The sequence below is a fragment of the Hyla sarda genome, chromosome 10 (genome assembly GCF_029499605.1).
Source record: "Hyla sarda isolate aHylSar1 chromosome 10, aHylSar1.hap1, whole genome shotgun sequence".
Classification (NCBI taxonomy): domain Eukaryota; kingdom Metazoa; phylum Chordata; class Amphibia; order Anura; family Hylidae; genus Hyla; species Hyla sarda.
In genome coordinates, this window is record NC_079198.1 from 27,603,183 (window position 1) to 27,623,311 (window position 20,129).

Here is a 20,129-nt window from a genome sequence, read left to right on the forward strand (position 1 = left end):
AATTGCTGGGGGGAGAGAGTCTCTCTGTACTCCCCTCCGATTCACTAAGACGGTTCCCCTGTGTTGGCAGTCCATAAGGGTGCCAAACCCCCCTGACCTTGTCAAATTTTATCACAGTTTATCCAGGGGTGTCTCACCCTTTCGGGGATGCTCTAATTTTTGGATGTACAGGGCCTCCATGGTTTTTTTTTTGTGTCTTGCTGCTGCTCCTGTCGCACCTCAAACGGCAGCTGCTTTGGCCCATACCCCTCCATCCTCTGAGCCCTCAGTTCCTCCACAATTGTGGCCACTTCAGCACCTCTCTTGGCCCTTTCGGATTGGGCCGGAGGAACTGGGGAATGGGACTTCCCTGGCAGGGGAAGAAGGTGCACCCTCATGGAACAGATTAAGTTGGGCTCATCACCGAACAACCACCTGGGTAAGGGTGGTGACTGCAGATGTGCAGTAGACTCAACAGACTTTGGGCCTGGGGGGGTCACTCTGGGCTAGGGGTGGAAGAAGGAGTAGAAAACGCGGCATCAGCCGGGGTACTCATTTCCGATTACTCCGTCCGGATTTTGGCCCATGAGCCCGATGTCCGGAGGTGAGGGGACAGCCTCACCGGTGATGATGCTTCTGATGACTTGGAAGTTCCCCCTTCCAGGGTTGCTGGCCAGTCGTCATCCTCCGGAAACAGGATCAGGTGGCAGGCCTCATCGACCCCGAGGGACAACCGCTGCAACCGGTCAGCAAGGTCTTGAAATAGTTGAGCTGCGGCCGCGGTAACTTGCTGGCGCCATCTTCATACTCTCCATACGTGCACTTGCCTGCTCAACCATATTAGTGCTCTCCGAGACTTCCGGCAAACTGAGGAGTGCTGACCGCGTGGTCTCTTTTATAATGGGCTCCAATAAAATGGCCACCGGCCGGAAGGACGTCATCAGTGCAGCCCTGACTTCCAGTCCCCCAGCAAAAAGAGGCGGATCTTCATAGTTTTACTTTGGCGTGGACACAGCGACATGATTTCCACTCCCAGGTGCGGGACGCTGACCAGCGCTGGACATTTTTGCACGCTTCCCGGGCACCATCTTAGCCCTTTTTAGGTATCGGCACAGTGGAACAGCGTAGCATGGCTTCAGTTCTAATTTTGCACATTGTGGTTATAACTATTACAGACTTCCAAACAGTAGGCAGCAAAGTTCTCTTCACCTCCCCCTCTATTTCACAAGCGCGACTGTGAAAACACATAACAATGACAACAGTCCCGTTCACTTATTCTGCCGCAAATTCTGTCGCATCGGCATGCAAATTTTTTACAGACAGTTTTGGACACAGTTCAGACTAGGGGGGAGGACTTGTGGTAAATGGCACACACCCGTATCTTGTTCATGATGCCAAAAAGTTGTGGAGTCGGGGGTGTGAGGTGCAGGGTTGATGCAGGGCAGATGTTATGACCCAAGGGGCAGATGTTATTAACCCCTTGTCGTGACGTCAGGGCGTGGTTTAGCCTTAACCACACGCAGGTAATACCGCTGATCCTGGGTTAGGCAGGAGCAATGAAGACACCAACGCCAGATTAAGGATAACGGCCACTTTACTGAGGCAAGATAGGTTATATAGTCTTTGCAGGACAGCCAAATATCCCAGGGAGGTGACCAGTGACATAGGGGGACCTCACAGGCTTGCTGGGACTTGCAGTAGTTAGACTGACTTTAGTGCAGGCCACAGTGACTACAGATGAACTTTACTTGACAGAGATGGTGACTGACAATAAGATGACTTGACTTACTTACGACTTATGGCTGCAGGACTTTAGGCTTGAGGCCTCCAAGCTCTGGACACAGACACTTGAACAACTTGACTGCACTGGACCTAAGCAGGAAAGAACATGGAAAGAGAGAGATTGCAGCCCCTCCCCTGGTTATATAGGGGGCTGTGCAAGGAGCTCATAGGTCACTTGGGGGGTTACCTGGTCACTGGAGCCTCCTGGGTAACAATCATGTGATCCAAACATTAAAGCAAGAGTACATTATATATAGAAATCCTATGTACAACATAGTGAACTGTAAGGGGGACCCTGAGGACATGCAGGGACTCTGCCTGACAGGGCAGGAGGACAGTATGGGGCCATATCATGCCGTATTGGGACACCACATTGGAGCTGAAGGTACAGGGGTGTGTGTGTTGCAATGTGTTTCAAGGCCAATCTATAGCATGGACAAAAAGGACAGTTGCACCAAAATCCCTATGACTTGTGGGCATCCACCACCTGGCCCCCACCATGGCCTACACATAGATCCTAGTGCCTACTGTAAAATTATGTGGGAACTACTACTTTACAATGGTAAGGTAGAAACAGACAGTCTGGCACTGCAGCTTCACACACCTGCGGACTTCCTAATGATCCGGCACAATATAGCAGCGTCCAGGTGTATGGGGAGGCAGTGGTGGTGCAAAGCTTGCGTGAGAGCTATAAGTGCAATGTCAAATCCATACAAGAGAAAGTAACCCAGGCGCACTCACCACTTATGTTGCTTCTTCAATATTCTTTATTTCATGTCGCTGGAACAGGGTGCAGGGGGGGGGGGGAGATTGCGGAAAAGGTCTAACAAGGCTACGGACCCGTCTCGCACTACAAGCGCTTCATAAGGCCTGTTCAAGCTACATGAAATAAAGAATATTGAAGAAGCAACATAAGTGGTGAGTGCGCTTGAGTTACTTTCTCTTGTATGGATTTGACACTACTATACAATTATACAGCTACATACAGTATCTCCCATAAGTGAGTCCACCCCTAACATTTTTGTAAATATTTTTTTCTATCTTTTCATGTAACAACACTGAAGGAATAACACTCTACTTCAATGTAAAATGGTGAGTGCACAGACTGTAAAACAGTGTTTAATGTTGTGTCCCCTCAAAATAACTCAGCACACAAACAATAATGCGTACACCCCTAAGTGGAAATGTACAAATTGGGCCTAATTAGCGATGTCATGTGACTCATTAGTGTTACAAGGTCTTAGGTGTGAATAGGGAGCAGGTGTCTTAAATTTGGTGTTATTGCTCTCACACTCTCTAATACTGGTCACTGGAAGTTCAACATGACACCACGTGGCAAAGAACTCTTTGAAGATCTGAAAAAAATAATTGTTGCTCTACATAAAGATGGGCTAGGCTATAAGAAGATTATCAATACCCTGAAACTGAGCTACAGCACGGTAAGCAAGACCATACAGTGGTTTCACAGGACAAGTTCCACTATGAACAGGCCTCGCCATCATTGACCAAAGAAGTTGGGTGCACGTACTCAGCATCATATCCAGAGGTTGTCATTGGGAAATAGATGTATGATTGCTGCCAGCATTACTGCAGCAGTTGAAGAGGTCAGTCTGTCAACGCTCAGACCATATGCCGCATATTGAATCAAATTGGTCTGCATGGCTGCCATCCCAGAAGGAAGCTTCTTCTAAAGATGATGCACAAGAAAGCCTACAAACAGTTTGCTGAAGACAAGCAGGCAAAGGACCTGGATTAGTGGAACCATGTCCTTGGGTCCAATGAGACCAAGATAAACTTATTTGATTCAGATAGTGTGAAACGCGTGTAGCAACAACCAGATGAGGAGTACAAAGACAAGTGTGTGTTGCCTACAGTCAAACATAGTGGTGGGAGTGTCATGGTCTGAGCCTGCGTGAGTGCTGCTGGCACTGGGGAGCTACAGATCATTGAGGGAACCATGAATATATATATTTTTTGCAGTGTATCTGCATCTTGTTTTCAAGTCACAGCGGGCGGTCATTAAAATAATTTTTTTACAAGTGATATGTTTGAGGGTGTACTTACATGACGAGTCAGTGGAGCACACCACTTGAACATTGAGAAACAGATTTTGGTGGCTTAGTGTTAAAGGAGTAGTCCAGTGGTGACTCAGTGGTGAGCAACTTATCCCCTATCCTAAGGATAGGGGATAAGTTGCAGATCGCGGGGGGTCCGACCGCTGGGGCCCCCTGCCATCTCCTGTACGGAGCCCCAACAGCCCGCGGGAAGGGGGCGTGTCGACCTCCGCACGAGGCGGCGGCCGACACGCCCCCTCAATACAACTCTATAGCAGAGCCTGAAGCGCTGCCTTCGGCAATCTCCGGCTCTGCCATAGAGATGTATTGAGGGGGCGTGTCGGCTGCCGCTTCGTGCGGGGGTCGACACCCGCTATCTGGGCGGAGAGCTGGGGCCCCGTACAGAGAGATCGCAGGGGCCCCCAGCGGTCGGACCCCCCGCGATCTCAAACTTATCCCCTATCCTTAGGATAGGGGATACGTTTTTCACCACTGGACTACCCCTTTAATAGTTATATTAAAGGGGTACTCCTTTAGAATATTTTTTTTTTTTTTAATTAACTGGTGCCAGAAAGTTAAACAGATTTGTAAATTAATTCTATTCAAAAATGTTAATCCTTCCAGTACTTATCAGCTGTTGTATACTACAGAGGAAGTTCTTTTTCTTTTCGAATTACCTTTCTGTCTGACCACAGTGCTCTCTGCTGACACCTCTGTCCATGTCAAGAACTGTCCAGAGCAGGAAAGGTTTGCTATGGGCATTTCCTCCTTCTCTGGACAGTTACTAAAATGCACAGAGGTGTCACTCCTGTAGTATACAGCCCTGTAGTATACAGAAGTACTGGAAGGATTAAGATTTTGAAATAGAAGTAATTTAAAAATGTGTTTAACTTTCTAGTACTGGTTGATTTAAAAAAAAAGAAGAAAAAAATGTTTTCCAGCAGAGTACCCCTTTAAATGCTGTGGCCAACCTTCACCTATTCAAAGATAAGAGTTATAAATAAACTAAAATAATAAAATATTTACATGTGAGGGGTGGACTCACTTATGGGATATACTGTATATATAATGTGAGGGGTGGACTCACTTATGGGAGATACTGTATATATAATGTGAGGGGTGGACTCACTTATGGGATATACTGTATATATAATGTGAGGGGTGGACTCACTTATGGGAGATACTGTATATATAATGTGAGGGGTGGACTCACTTATGGGATATACTGTATATAATGTAAGGGGTGGACTCACTTATGGGAGATACTGTATATATAATGTGAGGGATGGACTCACTTATGGGATATACTGTATATAATGTGAGGGGTGGACTCACTTATGGGATATACTGTATATATAATGTGAGGGATGGACTCACTTATGGGATATACTGTATATATAATGTGAGGGGTGGACTCACTTATGGGAGATACTGTATATATAATGTGAGGGGTGGAGTCACTTATGGGAGATACTGTATATATAATGTGAGGGGTGGACTCACTTATGGGAGATACTGTATATATAATGTGAGGGGTGGACTCACTTATGGGAGATACTGTATATATAATGTGAGGGGTGGACTCACTTATGGGAGATACTGTGTATATATAATGTGAGGGGTGGACTCACTTATGGGATATACTGTATATAATGTGAGGGGTGGAGTCACTTATGGGATATACTGTATATAATGTGAGGGGTGGACTCACTTATGGGATATACTGTATATATAATGTGAGGGGTGGACTCACTTATGGGAGATACTGTATATATAATGTGAGGGGTGGACTCACTTATGGGAGATACTGTGTATATATAATGTGAGGGGTGGACTCACTTATGGGATATACTGTATATATAATGTGAGGGGTGGACTCACTTATGGGAGATACTGTATATATAATGTGAGGGGTGGACTCACTTATGGGATATACTGTATATATAATGTGAGGGGTGGAGTCACTTATGGGATATACTGTATATATAATGTGAGGGGTGGAGTCACTTATGGGATATACTGTATATATAATGTGAGGGGTGGAGTCACTTATGGGAGATACTGTATATATAATGTGAGGGGTGGAGTCACTTATGGGAGATACTGTATATATAATGTGAGGGGTGGACTCACTTATGGGAGATACTGTATATATAATGTAAGGGGTGGAGTCACTTATGGGAGATACTGTATATATAATGTAAGGGGTGGACTCACTTATGGGAGATACTGTATATATAATGTGAGGGGTGGACTCACTTATGGGATATACTGTATATATAATGTGAGGGGTGGACTCACTTATGGGAGATATTGTATATATAATGTGAGGGGTGGACTCACTTATGGGAGATACTGTATATATAATGTGAGGGGTGGACTCACTTATGGGAGATACTGTATATATAATGTGAGGGGTGGACTCACTTATGGGAGATACTGTATATATAATGTGAAGGGTGGACTCACTTATGGGAGATACTGTATATATAATGTGAGGGGTGGACTCACTTATGGGAGATACTGTATATATAATGTGAGGGGTGGACTCACTTATGGGAGATATTGTATATATAATGTGAGGGGTGGACTCACTTATGGGAGATACTGTATATAATGTGAGGGGTGGACTCACTTATGGGAGATACTGTATATATAATGTGAGGGGTGGACTCACTTATGGGAGATACTGTATATAATGTGAGGGGTGGACTCACTTATGGGAGATACTGTATATATAATGTGAGGGGTGGACTCACTTATGGGAGATACTGTATATATAATGTGAGGGGTGGACTCACTTATGGGAGATACTGTATATATAATGTGAGGGGTGGACTCACTTATGGGAGATACTGTATATATAATGTGAGGGGTGGACTCACTTATGGGAGATACTGTATATATAATGTGAGGGGTGGACTCACTTATGGGAGATACTGTATATATAATGTGAGGGGTGGAGTCACTTATGGGATATACTGTATATATAATGTGAGGGGTGGACTCACTTATGGGAGATACTGTATATAATGTGAAGGGTGGACTCACTTATGGGATATACTGTATATAATGTGAGGGGTGGAGTCACTTATGGGATATACTGTATATAATGTGAGGGGTGGACTCACTTATGGGATATACTGTATATATAATGTGAGGGGTGGACTCACTTATGGGATATACTGTATATATAATGTGAGGGGTGGACTCACTTATGGGATATACTGTATATATAATGTGAGGGGTGGACTCACTTATGGGAGATACTGTATATATAATGTGAGGGGTGGAGTCACTTATGGGAGATACTGTATATATAATGTGAGGGGTGGAGTCACTTATGGGATATACTGTATATATAATGTGAGGGGTGGACTCACTTATGGGAGATACTGTATATATAATGTGAGGGGTGGAGTCACTTATGGGAGATACTGTATATATAATGTGAGGGGTGGACTCACTTATGGGAGATACTGTATATATAATGTGAGGGGTGGACTCACTTATGGGAGATACTGTATATATAATGTGAGGGATGGACTCACTTATGGAAGATACTGTATATATAATGTGAGGGGTGGACTTTCATGGCAAATGTAGCCTACATCTTAGACGTCAAAGCAATAAATACTAATTACCCCTAAAACACTGTATTATGGGTAATTCAAGTGCATAATAGCTAGAAAAGTGCTAAGGCTATAAAACATATGGATACATTTAGGAAATAGATACTAATACATTTATTTAAAAAGGAACTTTCTGACCAATGATTGACAGCTCTGCTTCCCAAGAGCATATGAAGCAGCTGAGATTCTCCAATTGCCCCAGGTAATGGTCGATCTTTCCGCTTGAGTATTAATATGTATTGAAGTTTGCCTGTGGCTTTATACCTAAACTCTTATTAATTCTGTGCAAGTCCATAATATAACAAAAAAACTGTTATAGATCAGTAAAGCGGGGAAAGAATAGAGGGGGAGATTTATCAAAACCTGTCTAGAGGAAAAGTTGACCGGTTGCCCATAGCAACCAATCAGATTGCTTCTTTCATTTATGAAGGCCTGTGAAAAATGAAAGAAGCGATCTGATTGGTTGCTATGGGCAACTGGGCAACTTTTACTCTGCACAGGTTTTGATAAACCTCCCCAAGAGAGATGCTTGTTAGGTTCCCTGCTATAACTATAAAGATGCAGACATCATTCATTCCAAATCCAGATGCAATGGCTGGATCACCAATGGCTGCTCCACGCCGGAGGTGAAGCCTGAGGCTATTTTCACACGGCAGAATTTCTGAGCGGAATTTCGGAAGTTTTAGTGCACATTGGGGGGGGGGGGGGGGTTATTTATCAATACTGGCTGTTGTTTATCTCTTTTTCCCCCTGATTTTTTTTTTGGCCCATTGCCGGCGCTGCTGCCCCGTTGCCTCCCCCATTCCCGGTTGTAGAATTACCTGTTGCTGGGTCGGGTCCGCGCTGCTTCAGGCCTCCGGTGTGCGTCCCATGCGTCGTTGCTATGCACTGCACGGCGCGGCGCAATGACGAGTGACGTCATTGCGCTGTGCAGCGCATAGCAACGACGCAGGGGATGCCACACTGGAGGCCTGAAGCAGCGCGGACCCGACCCAGCAACAGGTAATTATACAACCGGGAATGGGGGAGGCAACGGGGCAGCGGCGCCAGCAATGGGTGCCGCTGCCCCTTCTCTCCCCCCTGTCTGTCGGCGCCGCTGCCGATAGTCAGGGGGAGAGAACGGGCAGCGACACCGATATCCAGGGGGAGAGAACGGGCAGCGGCACCGATAGCCAGAGGGAGAGAACGGGCCGACAGCAGGGCTCTAGACCCCAGGACAGGCAGGGGCATAGAAGCCCGCAGCGCTGGCGGTCTCTGCACCTGCAAAGCCACTGCAGTTCATTGATTTAAAGCGCCCGCTTTAAATCATTGAACTGCAGCGGCTTATCGGCGTATAACACGCAAAATTTTAGCCTAAAGAGTGCGTGTTATACACCGATTAAATACGGTATTTATTAAAATTTATATTTTTTTTATAATGAAATGTTACTTAATTTTTAAACAGGGATCGATTTATGTGTTTTTCACTTTTTTTTCATTTATATTTTTTTTTAGGTAGTACTACTACTCCCAGCATGGAACACACTGTGGGTGTAGTAGTTCCAGTGCTAATAGTCAGATCGACCTGGGTGTCACTCCTGCCACCTGATGCGATCGTCCATAATATAGCAGAGATGCGGAGCGGCTCTATACAGCGCTCGCATCTCTGCTCTGTACTCTGGGCCGGCCAGTTATGTGAATAGAAATTCACCTCACTCATTCATATTTTCCAACCAGAGTGGTGATTGCCCGGATGGTGGCAGCCAATCCCTGCTCTCAGCGGGAAATATGAATGAGTGAGTGGCTGGCCGGAGTACAGAGCAGAGATGCGAGCGCAGGAGAAAACAGCTCCACATCTCAGGGATAAAGGATGCCAGGAGTTATACCCGCTGTGATCTGTCATTAACTGCAGGTACTACTGCTCCCAACATGGAGCACACTATGTTCCATGCTGGGAGCTTTAGTACCTGCATTTATAGACAGATTGCAGCGAGTGTCACTTCTGACACCTGTTGCGATCTGTCTATTAATGCAGGTACTACAGCTCCCAGCATGGAGCAGAGTGTGCTCCATGCTGGGAGCTGTAGTTCCTGCAGTTAAGGAAAGATCACAGTGGGTGTCACTTCTGACACCCGCTGTTATCTCCTGTATAATGTATAGATGCGAGTGGCCGCTCTTCTATGAACCCCTGCACTGACCTATATATACACCTATTCATATTTCCCACAGAGAGTTGTGATTGGTTGGAACCATCTGGCCAATCACAGCTCTCTGCAGGAAATATGAATAGGTGTATATATATACGGCAGTGCAGGGGACCATAGAAGAGCGGCCAGCTGCATCTATAAATTATACAGAAGGATCGCAACTGACCCCGGGCGATCTGTCAATTAGTACAGGTACTACTACTCCCATCATGGAACAGTGTGATCCATGCTGGGAGTAGTAGTTCTACCTAAAAAATAAAAATAAAAAAGTGAAAAACACACACACACACACAATACATCTTTATTATTGTCGGCTATATTTTTAGTGCCCTACCTGCCCACATAAATTAATCCCTATTTAAAAATGAATTAAAATTTCATTATAATAAAGATACATTTTGTTAAATACAATTTTCCCATCACTACTGTATCTTTTTTAATATTTTTTTTAATGGAACCCTACGAAATTTTATTAAAAAGGTATCTCCATTGCTAAAGTCCAAAAAAGAATAAAAACCGCCTGCAAAAATGCCAAAGTGAAAACCCACATGTTGTTTTTCTTGGCGTTTTTTTTACTCACATAGACTTCTATGGGAGAAAAACGCCACAATTTTAGGGGGACAAAAACGCCATAGGCTCAACATGCTGCGACTGAAAGAGTGAAAAAAACGCCAAAAGGATTAAGAAAACGCCAAACTGAAAAACGCTAATTGGAAAAAGAATTTAGCATTTTTTCATTGATTTACAGCTAAGATCTGGCCGCATGGGGCCGTTTTGGTATTTTTGGGGGCAAAACGGCAAAAAAGAAAAACAAGTGGAAACTTAGCCTTAAAGGACATCTGCAGCGTGATTAACACTTATCCCCTATCCACAGGATAGGGGATAAGTGTTTGATCGCGGGGGGTCCGACCGCTGGGACCCCCTGTGATCTCCTGTACAGGGCCGCGGTTGTCCCATGCAGGGGGCGTATCGGCCGCAGCATGAAGTTGCGGCCAGCACGCCTACTCCAAACATCTCTATGGGAGAGGCGAGGAGGCAGCGTTCATGCCTCCCGCCTCCCCCATAGAACTGTATGGGGGACAGGGAGGAGACGGGGTACTCACCATGAGCGCTAATGGCAGCGCCCCGTTAGGGAGATCGCGGGGGGTCCCAGCGGTCGGACCCCCCGCAATCAAACACTTATCCCCTATCCTGTGGATAGGGGATAAGTGTCATACCGCTGCAGTTGTCCTTTAAATAGCTTTCGCCTCATGAAAGTTTGCTACAATCAAGTTTGCTAGTATCATTCTGGAGTCCAGGCCGAGTAGTATCACCATTGTATACAATTGTAATAAGCAGTTCCCAAATGTAAAATGGGTCTGTGATCAGAGGTAACTCAGATCTCGGTCACATAAAGCGCGTGCTGTCTGCCAGGTCCCGATCTGGAGATTGCGGGGGATCTTACCCCTCGTCCCTGCGATCAGCTACTTATCCCATCCCCTAGGGGATAAGTTCATTTTGGCTGCAGTACCCCTTTAAAAGGGTATTAGACATTTATGGCCTATTGGAATTATATGCCATAAATCTCTTGTAGAAAGCAGTCCCTGTTAAAGGGGTTATCAAAGATTGTAAATTATTTCTATGAAAAAATCTTAATCCTTTCAGTACTTATGAGCTGCTAAAGTTGAGTTGTTCTTTTCTGTCTAAATGCTCTCTGATGACATACTCGGTAACCGCTCAGTTTAGAAGCAAATCCCCATAGCAAACCAGTTCCCGAGACAAGCAGAGATGTCAGCAGAGAGCACTGTTGCCAGACAGAAAATAGCAACTCAACTTCAGCAGCTGATAATTATTGAAAGGATTAAGATTTTTTAATAGAAGTAATTTACAAATCTGTTTAACTTTCTGGAGCAAGTTGATATAAAAAAAAAAAAAAAAGTTTTTTTCCTGGAATACCCCTTTAACCCCTTATGTATTATTTATGGGTATGTTTCCCCTTTAAGCTTTTTTAATACAGAAATTATTATATTAAGATTAGAAGTCTCCATCTTTCCTTATAGATGTCCTTCGTGGTTGATCTTTTTCTGACTTTGACTTCAAAACTGCATCAAGAAACCTGAAGGTGAGAACACACCCTAAGGGAGTTGCAGAAACAGCCCAGCATTTCACAACTCTCATAAAATAGGCAGCCACCTCAACACCTCATCTGTTCCTTTCTGGAGCTACGCAGGTGTCAAGGGGCACCATTCTCTCAATGACAGACATTTATCAACCAATTGACCCGAGTTTTTTCGCATAAAATTCTCGCAAAAAATTTGCAATTGCGCCACCGTCTTTTTTTCATGCGACAATCTGCCACGAGAGCAAGAAAATAATTTTTTTCCAAATCGGCGTACATAAGCATTTTTACAATTTTGACTTGCCATAGTCAGAAATAGAGATGTCGCGAATTATTCGCCGGCGAACAGTTCCCGGCGAATTTAGCATGTTCGCGTTCGCATCGCTGGGCAAACATATGTGACGTTTGATCCGCCCCCTATACTTTAACATTGCAGTAAACTTTGACCCTGTGAGTCAGAGTCAGCAGACACATTACAGCCAATCAGCAGCAGTCCCTCCCTTCCAGACCCTCCTACCTCTTGCACGGACGCCATTTTACCCTCATTCAGCATGCTGCAGGCTTAGGAAGTGGAGGGTTAGAGAAGCTGCTCCTGCTGTATAGGGAAAGTGATAGCTTGGTTGCTGCTAGGTGATGTATTCAGGGTCCAGTTTACTTCTAAAGCACTAGTGTAACATCTGCTTTAAGGACAGCACCCAAAAAAGCCCTTTTTAGGGCTAAGAGATATCAGTCCATGTGTCTTACAACAGCTGGAGGCACTCTGGTTGGGATGGAACCGCTGGTTAAAAGGGGTACTCCAGAATCAAACTTAAGTTCCTTCAAGCAACTAACTACTACAGTATTCAAAGGGCTGAAAGATATCAGTCCGTGTGTTTTGCAATAGCTGGAGGCACCCTGGTTGGGGACCACTGCATAAAAGGGGAACTCCGCTGGCAAGCTTTTTTTCTTTAAAGCAACTAACTACTACAGTATTCAAAGGGCTGAAATATATCAGTCCGTGTGTTTTGCAACAGCTGGAGGCACCCTGGTTGGGGACCTCTGCTTAAAAGGGGAACTCTGCTGGCAAGCTTTTTTGCTCATTGTCACACTTGTGCAAATCACATTTGGTGTGACAGTTGTGCAAATAAAATAAAAAAAACTTTTTTGGCTGTTAAATAAAACAAGTTGTCACTATCAGTTCACGTCTCAGTTGCCATTTTTTTTGCCTGCAGGGCAAATTGTGTCACCCTAGTGAAAATCACATTAGGTGTGACAGTTGTGCAAATTTAAAAAAAAATACCTTTTTTGGCTGTTAAATAAAACCAGTCGTCACTGTCAGTTCACGTCAAAGTTACAATTTGCCCTGTAGGCAAAAAAACTGGTGTCACCCTAGTGCAAATCACATTTGGTGTGACACTTGTGCAAATTTAACCAAAAAAATTACAGGCAGAGGAAGGCTACCCCGCAGGGGCCGTCGTGGTGCTGGGATTCCCTTTGGCCCTAGAATGGCCAGTGTTCAGAGGCCACGTACCCTGAACCCCCAAAGTTCTTAGGACTTAGTTGGCTGGCTATCACAAGACACCCAATCTACTACAGCTTCCGCTCGGAACCTTGACGCACCATCCTTCTCCTCCTCTAGCTTAGCTTTGGGCACCTCTCATGCTACCACTTGCCTGCCTGCTGCCACCACCAACACTAGCACCACAGCAGCTTTACTTAATCCGTCAGAGGAGTTATTTACACATCAGTTTGAAGACATGAGTGATGCGCAACCATTATTGCCAGAGGATGTAGTTAACAGGGATATGTCTCAGTCAGGCAGCATTACACACATGGACGTACGGTGTGGTGATGATGTTGTACCCGCTGCTGCTTCCTTTCTTGAGGTGTCAGATAGCGGTGAAGGTGTTGATGATGACGATGTTTCCGTGGATGCCACGTGGGTGCCCGCTAGAAGAGAAGAAGAGGGGGAAAGTTCAGATGGGGAGACAGAGAGGAGGAGGAGACGAGTTGGAAGCAGGGGGAGGTCGTCGCAAGGAGCTAGTGGCACAGTCAGACAGCATGCATCTGCACCCGGGGTCAGCCAGACGGGACGCCAATCAACGCATGCTGTTGCCACCACCAGAATGCCGTCATCGCAGAGCTCAGCAGTGTGGCATTTTTTTTGTGTGTCTGCCTCTGACAACAGCGAGGCCATTTGCAACCTGTGCCAGAAGAAACTGAGTCGTGGGAAGTCCAACACCCACCTAGGCACAACTGCTTTGCGAAGGCACATGATGTCACATTACAAACGTCTATGGGATCAACACGTCAGTACAAGCAGCACACAAAGTCAAAGCCGCCATCCTCCTCCTGGTCCAGCATCTTCAGCCAGGTCAACCACTGCTGCCCTCCTTGCTCCATCTCAACCATCCGCCTCTCCATCTCTCGCCTTGAGCAGTTCCTGCTCATCTGCCCACAGTCAGGTATCTGTCAAGGAGATGTTTGAGCACAAGAAGACAATGTCTCAAAGTCACCCCCTAGCCCAGTGTCTGACAGCTGGCTTGTCGGAACTGCTAGCCTGCCAGCTTTTACCATACAAGCTAGTGGAGTCTGAGGCCTTTCAAAAATTTGTAGCCATTGGGACACCGCAGTGGAAGGTACCCGGACGAAATTTTTTTGCACAAAAAGCAATCCCCAACCTTTACTCCATTGTGCAAAAGGAAATTATGGCATTTCTGGCACACAGTGTAGGGGCAAGGGTCCATCTGACCACTGATACCTGGTCTGCAAAGCATGGTCAGGGCAGGTATATCACCTACACTGCGCATTGGGTAAACCTGGTGATGGCTGCCAAGCATGGAATGCGTGGCTCTGCAGACGAATTGGTGACACCGCCACGACTTACAGGCAGGCCTGCTACCACCTCCTCTACTCCATCCTCTTCCATAACATCCTCGGCCGAGTCCTCTTCCACTGCTGCGTCTTGCTCCACATCACTGGCACCCCCCCCAGCTCCCCAGGTGCTGTTCCACATCCCGGATACGGCAGTGTCACGCCATCTTGGGGTTGACTTGCCTCAAAGCGGAGAGTCACACCGCACCAGCGCTCCTGTCGGCCCTGAACGCACAGGTGGACCAGTGGCTAACTCCGCACCAACTGGAGATTGGCAAGGTGGTTTGTGACAACGGAACAAATTTGTTGGCGGCATTGAGGTTGGGCAAGTTGACACATGTGCCGTGCATGGCACATGTGTGTAATCTGATTGTACAACGCTTTGTGCTCAAGTACCCAGGCTTACAGGATGTCCTGAAGCAGTCCAGGAAGGTGTGTGGCCATTTCAGGCGTTCCTACACGGCCATGGCGCACTTGTCAGATATCCAGCGGCGAAACAACATGTTTTTCACCGTCCTGCATTATAGAGTCTTCTGGACTTTATGATAATTTAAACTTGAATTTTCAAGAGTACTAACCATAACACAAAGGAACGCTTGTTGCGTGTGATTTTTTTAACTTACATTTTCAAAAGTAAAATACAGAGAGGGAAGAACTCTGTTTCTTTATTTGATGAAAAATTTTATTTAGAAAATAATTTCTTTGTCTGTTTCTCCGTCCTGCATTATAGAGTCTTCTGGACTCTTGGATATGCGCTTGTTCTTATTTTTCAGCCATGTGTACATGCCTAATTTTTCTGGCCTCTGGTGCTGAACTTTTTATGCTGCCGCAATTTTTCTGGGCGCTGCTACAGCTGCGGCTGCAACAATACCAACTTTTTGAGCCATGTGTACATGCCTAATTTTTCTGGTACTCTCTGCTGACATCTCTGTCTATTTTAGCAACCGTGCATATTAGATGTATGGTAAGGGTAGCATGGTGGCTCAGAGGTTCGCACTGCTGAGTTGCAGCGCTGGGGCATTGGGTTCAAATTACTCAATATAGTAAATTTGTCGCATGTAAGCAGAATGGAAGTGAAAAAAAAAAAAAAACTAAAAAGTAGCATACCTAAGCAAACTTTCATAAATGCCCCTCAATATGACCGATGGTACTTATGTAGTGTCCTAGTATGACTGTTCCCGCTACGCTCCTAAGAGAGTTTTTAGATGGCTTATTGCATATTATTTGTATCAGATACTGGCCAATGTAGAATTTTGTAAAAAATTTACTTTTGTGCATTTCACTGAATTTAGTGTATACACTTAGGCAGCGTTTTCCATTCAGTGAGCCTCCAGCTGTTGCAAAACTACAACTACCATCATGCCCGGTCATGCTGGGAGTTGTCGTTTTGCAACAGCTGGAGAAACACTGATTGGGAAACACTGCACTGAGGTAACAAAAGAGTAAAGGTTTTATATTTCTTGCATTTATTGTACACCGTTGAGTGGTGCTTTGGTCACATTCTACTCCCAGTCAATGTCTTATAGCCAAGTCTACAATGAAGTCGTTGATTTCTGTTCACACTCTAGAGATATTAGGGGAGATTTATTAAAACCTGTGCAGAGGAAAAGTTGCCCCATTTTTAACAAGGCCTCTGCAAAATGAAAGGAGAAATCTGATTGGTTGCTATTGGCAACTGGGCAACTTTTCCTTTGCACAGGTTTTGATAAATCTCCCCCATTGTTCTACAGAATTCCTGTCTCCAAGAAGGAAAACTTTGTCTTTACAAGAGAGGAGAATGCTGGACACGGACCTCTCTGAATTACACTAATCTTTTGTGGGCCAAACAGTCAAGTCAGTGCTGCCTGTCTGCTACATCAGGATGACTTCCCTGGATGCGCTTTCTCAAGTGTTGCGTCAAAGAAGCCCCCATAGGGTAGGGTCACACACAGCACACCCGCAGCGTATTTCATGCTGAGGATGCTCTGCCGGCAGTCACAGAGGAACTGCAGAACGAGCTCCTTGCTGCGGCTGGGTAGCTCTATGTGACTGCCGACGGGAAATTCGCCGCTGCGAGCGTACACATAGAGTTACATCCAACAGCGCAGATACGCAAATACACTGCGAATGCGCTGTGTGTGACCCTACCCATAGAGTGAGTACAGCAAAGTCTACATTTTGCCCCTTGCATTCCAATTAAAGGGGTACTCAGGTGAATTTTTTTTATTTTTTTTTTTATAAATCAAATGGTGACAGAAAGTTACAGATTTGTAAATTACTTCAATTAAAAAAATCTTAACCCTTCCAATAATTATCAGCTGCTGTATCCACAACAGGAAGTTCTTTTCTTTTTAAATGTCTTTTCTGTCTGACCACAGTGCTCTCTGTTGACACCTCTATTTGTCTCAGGGACTGTCCAGAGTAGGAGCAAATCCCCATAGCAAACCTCTCCTGCTGTGGACAGTTCCTGAGACAGACAGAGGTGTCAGCAGAGAGCACTGTGGTCAGACAGAAAAGACATTTAAAAAGAAAAGAACTTCCTGTGGAGCATACAGCAGTTGATAAGTACTGGAAGGATTAAGATTTTTTAATAGAAGTAACTTACAAATATGTTTAACTTTCTTTCACCAGTTTTTTCAGCGGAGTACCCCTTTAACCAACCTGTAGAGATCCTCGACATGAACATCTACAAACACATCTGCATTAGTTAGTACACGTACACATGCTAAGGAAACACACATAGAGACTGCAACATTCAGTAAAGATGCTGCAAGAGCACTTTTTAAAGGGACAGTGACCAAATATCCAAATCTACATTGTTTCATGGAATCCTAGTTTCCAGATGTCTCATTGCTGCACTTTGTTTGCAGAAACAGCTTATTTGACAAAAGCTGTGGGGTCACCTTGGGTTAGTTACCACGCCGCCAGGGACTACTACACCCAGCCTAACCCTTATCATTTCCCCAGTGGCTACCATAGTTACATGTCCCTGCTCCTATGCTGCATGTGAGCAGACACAGACAAACATGGGGGCCACACAGAATAGAATTGTGGGCTGCATGGGGCCCTGAACTATAGGCTTGGTGCCCATCCTCTAAAGCAGTGATTTCCAAATAGTGTGTCTCCAGCTGTTGCAAAACCACGACTCCCAGCATGCCTACGGCTGTCCGGGCATGCTGGGAGTTGTAGTTTTGCAACAGCTGGAGACACACTGTTTGGAAAACACTGATCTAAAGCAATTACTGAATACATTAAAGGGGTACTCCCCTGGAAAACATTTTTTTTTATTTTTATTAACTGGTGCAAGAAAATTAAACAGATTTGTAAATTACTTCTATTTAAAAATCTTAATCCTTCCAGTACTTATCAGCGTCTATTTGCTCCACAGGAAGTTCTTTTCTTTTTGAATTCCCTTTCTGTCTGACCACATTTCTCTCCGCTGACATCTCTGTTCATTTTAGGAACTGTCCAGAGCAGGAGCAAATCCCCATAGCAAACCTCTCCAGAGGTGTCAGCAGAGAGCACTGTGGTCAGACTGAAAAGGAAATTCAAAAAGAAAAGAACTTCCAGGGGAGCAAATAGAAGCTGATAAGTACTAGAAGGATTAAGATTTTTTTTAATAGAAGTAATTTACAAATCTGTTTAACTTTCTGGCACCAGTTGATTTAAAAAAAAAAAAAAAAAAAAAAAGTTTTCCAGTGGAGTACCCCTTTAAGCACCAGATTTAGATACATATCAGACAGACTTCCCTAGATGCAATGATAGATCAGGGTGAAATAAATACCGACTTTATTGTGTAGAATTTCGCCAAAAACCGAAATGATTTTTGGCTGCTGACATTTGGCGCAGAGGAGAGGAAAATAAGTGACCTGACATAACTGCTGGGACTGCGGTGACTGAACATTTTGGAATGATACGGCAGGTCCTGCTGTGTCTCCGTAGTGTTTACATCTTGGCATGTGTACAAGTATGACAATATAACTGTGTGTCAGTCTGTCTGAATGTAAGAGCACAGTGCTGGCGTACAGTATGTACAGAGAGTGTGTACCCGTCTGCACATTCCAGGCTCATTCTACCATACATGTACAGCCTAAGGTACTGTACTCATGGGATTTAATAGGACAGCATATGTCTGCATTGCTACTAGTGGTCACAAAGTACATATCCTCATGTGCAGGGCAGGATCCAAGCTGGTTTACGATGCCCCACAGATACTTTTTTTTTCTTTTTCTTTTAATGAATATATTAAATGTTTTTTCATTCATACATTAATATTATACATTCACAATAAATATAATCAATACAACATAATACACATTATATTCCCTTTTTTTATTCCCCCCCCCCCAAAAAAAAAAAAAATAATAATAATAATAATTCTTCGCTCTTCAATACCATATTGATTACTTTCTATAATCTCCTCTTACCATTTCTACCCATTCCCTCTTACTAGGAGGTTGCAGATAAATCAATTTTTTAACAATCATAAGTCTAGCACAGAATAACATTCTATGTAGTTGCTTCCTCTTTTCTCTACTTAAAGGGGTTATCCAGGAAAAAAAAACTTTTTTTTTTTTAATACATCAACTGGCTCCAGAAAGTTAAACAGATTTGTAAATGACTTCTATTAAAAAATCTAAATCCTTTCAGTACTTATGAGCTTCGGAAGTTAAGGTTGTTCTTTTCTGTCTAAGTGCTCTCTGATGACACGTGTCTCGGGAACCACCCAGTTTAGAAGAAAATCCCCATAGCAAAGCTCTTCTAAACTGGGCGGTTCCCGAGACAGGTGTCATCAGAGAGCACTTAGACAGAAAAGAACAACCTTAACTTCAGAAGCAAATAAGTAATGAAAGTATTAAGATTTTTAATAGAAGTAATTTACAAATCTGGTTAACTTTCCGGAGCCAGTTGAGATATATATATATATACAAAATGTTTTTTTCCTGGATAACCCCTTTAATTCTATCTCCAGTTCATCCCAGTATTACTGTAGATGCTTAAAGGGGTACTCTGGTGGATACATTTTTTTTTTCTAATCAACTGGTGCCAGAAAGTTAAACAGATTTGTAAATTACTTCTATTTAAAAATCTTAATCCTTCCAGTACTTATCAGCTGCTGTATACTACAGAGGAAGTTGGGTTGTTCTTTTCTGTCTGACCACAGTGCTCTCTGCTGACACCTCTGTCCATGTTAGGAACTGTCCAGAGCAGGAGAGGTTTGCTATGGGGATTTGCTCCTGCTCTGGACAGTTCCTGACATGGACAGAGGTGTCAGCAGAGAGCACTGTGGTCAGACAGAAAATAAATTCTAAAAGAAAAGAACTTCCTCTGTAGTATACAGTAGCTGATAAGTACTGGAAGGGTTAAGATTTTTTAATAGAAGTAATTTACAAATCTGTTTAATTTTCTGGCACCAGTTGATTTAAAAAAAAAAATCTTTTCTACTGGAGTACCCCTTGAGTAATATGGTTTAGGTCTGGAGACATGCTTGGCCAGTCCATGACCTTTACCCTCAGCTTCTGTAGTGGTGTCTTGGGGTCAGTATCATGTTGGAGTACTGCCCTGC

The 20,129-nt window shown here is 44.3% G+C and overlaps 1 protein-coding gene and 1 long non-coding RNA gene across 8 annotated transcripts in view; one reads left to right on the forward strand and one right to left on the reverse strand.

The window, feature by feature from the left end:
• The window catches only part of LOC130293348 (MOB kinase activator 2-like), a 173,523-nt gene that overhangs the window by 94,366 nt on the left and 59,028 nt on the right, over positions 1 to 20,129 (forward strand). Inside the window, exon 2 of one of the 7 annotated variants that reach the window (XM_056541927.1) lies at positions 2,826 to 2,853. The exons of 5 other annotated variants lie outside the window; for them this stretch is intronic. The gene's annotated coding sequence lies outside the window, so the exon portion shown is untranslated. Of the gene's footprint in view, positions 1 to 2,825; positions 2,854 to 20,129 lie in introns of those variants that run through there. One more of the 7 variants, XM_056541921.1, reaches the window with a different exon arrangement.
• LOC130293349 (uncharacterized) overlaps positions 1 to 20,129 on the reverse strand; it is a 133,490-nt gene that overhangs the window by 32,107 nt on the left and 81,254 nt on the right. The window lies entirely within an intron of this gene.